Raw genomic sequence first — 4,258 nt, 5'->3', positions numbered from 1 at the left:
TTATAAGGGAGAACATGTGATATCTGGTTTTCTGTTTCTATATTACTTTGCTTAGGATAATGGCCTCCAGCTGTATCCATGTTGCTGCAAGGGACATGATTTTGTTAGTTTTCATATCTGCTTAGTATTTCATGGTATATATTGTACTACATTCTTTATCCAGTCCACTGTTGATGGACATCTAGGTTGAATCCATGTCTTTGCTATTGTGACTAGTACTGTGATGAACATAGAAGTGCACTTGTCTTTTTGGTAGAACAATTTCTTTTCCTTTGGATATATGCCCAGTAATGGATTGCTTTGAATGGTAGTTCTATTTTTAGTTCTTTGAGAAATCTCCAAACTGCTTTCTACAGTGGCTGAACTAATTTATGTTCCCACCATCAGTGTATAAACATTTCTGTTTCTCCACAGTCTCACCAGCATCTGTTATTGTTGTTGTTTAATTTTTAATAGTAGCCATTCTGACTGGTATGAAGTAGTATCTCATTGTGGCTTTGATTTGTATTTCTCTGATAATTAGTGATGTTGAGCATTTTTTTCTGTGTTTGTTGGCCGCCTGTATGTCTTCTTTTGAGAAGTGTCTGTTCATGTCCTTTTCCCACTTTTTAATGGGGTTGTTTTTTGCTTGTTGATTTAAGTTCCTTATAGATGTTGGGTATTACACCTTTGCTAGCTGCATAGTTTGAGAATATTTCCTCCCATTCTGTAGGTTGTCTGTTTACTCTATTGCTAGTTTCTTTTGCTGTACAGAAGCTCTTTAATGAGGTGGAAAGGGGAATGTTTGATTATAAACTGTCATGCGAGATCTTATTTGAGTAAAAGAAATGTTCTGTAACTGGATTGTGTTTTATAACTCTGTACATTTTCTAAAAATCATTAAATTGTATGCCTAAAACAGGTAAATTTTATGCTATGTAAATTATACTTCCATAAAGCTGTTTTTGTTTTTGTTTTTTAAGACATAGGCTAGGTACAATGGCTCATGCCCATAATCCAAGCACTTTGAGAGGCCAGAGTAGGAGTATTGCTTTAGGCTGGGAGTTCAAGACTAGCCTGGGCAACATGGTGAAACCCCATACAAAAATACAAAAGTAGCCAGGTGTGGCAGCTTGCACCTGTGGTCTTAGCTACTCAGGAGGCTGAGGTGGGAGGATTGCTTGAGCTGAAGAGTTGGAAGCTGCAGTGAGCTAAGATAGTGCCATTGCATTCCAGCCTGGGTGACAAGAGTGAGATCCCATCTGTAAATACATAAATAAAAATAAAGGACACTAAAAGCAATTAGTCAAATTCAGAACATGGATGTTCTATAAGATAGGTGACCCAGTCTAACAAATTAATGGCTTTGTAGAGGAGTAAGAAAGGGGAATTTTTTTTTTTGGAGATGGAGTCTCACTGTCGCCAGGCTGGAATGCAGCGGCATGACCTTGGCTCGCTACACGCTCTGCCTCCTGAGTTTAAACAGTTCTCCTGCCTGTCTCCTGAGTAGCTGGAACTACAGGTGCACGCCACCAAGCCCAGCTAATTTTTGTATTTTTAGCAGAGACGAAGTTTCACCATGTTGGCCAGGATGGTCTCAATCTCTTGACCTCGTGATCCGCCCACCTCAGCCTCTCAAAGTGCTGGGATTACAGGTGTGAGCCACCATGCCTGGCCAGGAATTTTCTTTTTAAGAGTCAAGGTCTCGGCTAGGCATGGTGGTCCATGCCTGACATCCTAGCATTTTGGAAGGCCAAGAGGGGGGATCCCTTGAGCCCAGCAGTTCAAGACCAGCCTGGGCAACATAGTGAGACCCTGTCGACAAATAATTTGAAAAATTAGCTGGGAATGGTGATGCATGCCTGTAGTCCTAGCTACTCAGAAGGTTGAGGCAGGCGAATAGCTTGAGCCGAGGAGCTCGAGGCTACAGTGAGCTGTTATTGCCCCACTCCACTCTAGTCTAGGCAATAGAGCAAGACCCTGTCTCACACACAAAAAGAGAAAAAGAGAGAGAGAGACAAGATTTCACTATGTTGCCCAGACTACCGTCAAACTTCTGGGTGCAAATGATACTCCTTACTCAGCCTCCTGAGTAGCTGAAACTGTAGGCACACACCACTGCACCTGGCTAGAAAGGGGAACTTTTATGGAATTTTGTTTTTTTTGAGACAGGGTCTTGCTCTGTTGCCCAGACTGGAGTGCAGTGGTACAGTCATGGCTCACTGCAGTCTCAACCTCTTGGGCTCAGGTGATTCTCCCACCTCACCCCCAACCCAAGTAGCTGAAACTACAGGCTTGCACCACCACGCCCAGCTAGTTTTTATATTTTTTTGTAGAGACGAGGTTTCACCAGGTTGCCCAGGCTGGTCTCGAACTCCTGAGCTCGAGTGATCTGCCCGCTGCAGCCTCTCAAAGTGCCACAAATCACATTTGCTACAGTCGTACTCAACATTTGCTACAGCCTATTCCTTGAGGAATTTCTTAGAAGTTGAGAATTTCAGAAACTTAAACCGGGAAAGTACCTTTTACTTGCTTCCTCATGCTCACTGTATACATTAATTGGCTTGTGTGTGGTATGGGTGTGGGATTCCCAAGTCTCTGACTCTTCTTTTTTCTTTTTTTTGAACCAGAGTCTTACTCTGTCTCCCAGGCTGGAGTACAGTGGCGCAATCTCGGCTTACTGCAACCTCTGCCTCCTGGGTGCAAGCGAGTTTTCTGCCTCAGCCTCCCGAGTAGCTGGGCTTATAGGCACCTGCCACCACTCCCGGCTAATTTTTTTGTATTTTTAGTAGAGATGAGGTTTCACCATGTTGACCAGGCTGGTGTCGAATGCCTGACCTCGTGATCAGCCCGCCTCGGCCTCCCAAAGTGCTGGGATTACAGGCGTGAGCCACCGCACCCGGTGTCTCTGACTCTTCTATTGCACTTTTCCCAAAAGAATAGAAGCCTAGCATGGTACACCATAACTTCTTGGATAAATTGTTCCAGGGGTATACAGATCCCATGAGAATATTTTTTCTTAAAACTATAAGGCAACCAGGTGCGGCGACTCATACCTGTAATCCCAGCACTTTGGAAGGAGAAGGCAGGGGGATTGCTTAAGCTCAGGATTTCAAGACCAGCCTGGGCAACATAGCGAGACCTTGTCTCTACTAAAAATAAAAAAAAATTGGCCAGGTGTGGTGGTGCATACCTGCAGGAGGCTGAGGCAGGAGGATCACTTGAGCCCAGGAGGTAGAGGCTACAGTTAGCTATGATTGTGCCACTGCACTCCATCCTAGGCAAGTGGCCGTCTCTAGCCAGAGCAAGATGCTGTCTCTAAAAATGAAAATAACCTACAGGGCAGTCAAAGCAAAGCAATACAGAGTTAGAAGAACCACAACCAGGCATCTATGACTGGAATCTTCATTTTTTTCACTGTACTCCTTCCCTTCTCTTCCCTGGGTGTTTATTTTTATTAAAGAAAATGACCTCAGACATTACAAGCATGGCATTTTTTATACCTAGGCAGATGCCTTAATTTGACCTAATTTTATTTATTTGTTTATTCAACAACTATTTATTGGACATTTATTCTGTGTGAGGCACAATGCTAAGTGCTAAGGCTGTGAAGATAAATCTCTGCTCTACTGAATTTCAGTCTAGTGGGAGAGAGAGACAAGGAAATAGTCTGTTTCTTTACTGTATAAGTTATCCAATAGAGGTAGACACCAAGTGTTGTGGTAGCACAAACTTCACTGTTGTCAGTGAAGGTTCCTAGAGGAAGTGTATCCTGGGCTTAGTCCTGAGGAATAAATAAGAGTAGGAAGTTAGGGTTATTCATAGAATTTTACTCCATCTTCTGTGAAGATGGAGAATACATACCAAATCCTGGAGGCAAAAGAAAACATGGCTAAGGTATGGTCTGGGGAAAACAGGATAATTAGGGTAGAAGCAGGAAAATGTTTGTTAAAAGAATTGTATGGAAGAATTTATAATAAAGGCCAGGTGTGGTGGCTCACACCTGTAATCCAACCACTCTGGGAGGCTCAGGTGGGTGGATCACTTGAGACCAGAAGTTCGAGACCAGCCTGACCAACATAGTGAAATACCATCTCTACTAAAATATAAAAATTAGTGGGGCATGGTGGTGTACAAATGTAGTTTCAGCTACTTGGGAGGCTGAGGCACAAGAATTGCTTGAGCCTGGGAGACAAGGTTGCAGTGAGCTGAGATCACGCCATTGCACTTTAGCCTGGGCAACAAAGCAAGACTGTCTCCAAAGGGAAAAAAAAAAAAA

General features: G+C 43.2%; 1 protein-coding gene across 2 annotated transcripts in view; it reads left to right on the top strand.

The window, feature by feature from the left end:
* The window catches only part of EIF2B3 (eukaryotic translation initiation factor 2B subunit gamma), a 114,421-nt gene that overhangs the window by 60,575 nt on the left and 49,588 nt on the right, over nucleotides 1-4,258 (top strand). The window lies entirely within an intron of this gene.

The sequence above is a fragment of the Cebus imitator genome, unplaced genomic scaffold, assembly GCF_001604975.1.
Source record: "Cebus imitator isolate Cc_AM_T3 unplaced genomic scaffold, Cebus_imitator-1.0 Scaffold129, whole genome shotgun sequence".
NCBI classification, from domain to species: domain Eukaryota; kingdom Metazoa; phylum Chordata; class Mammalia; order Primates; family Cebidae; genus Cebus; species Cebus imitator.
The sequence above is the reverse complement of the archived record's forward strand: the minus strand, read 5'-3'. Positions and strand labels throughout refer to the sequence as shown.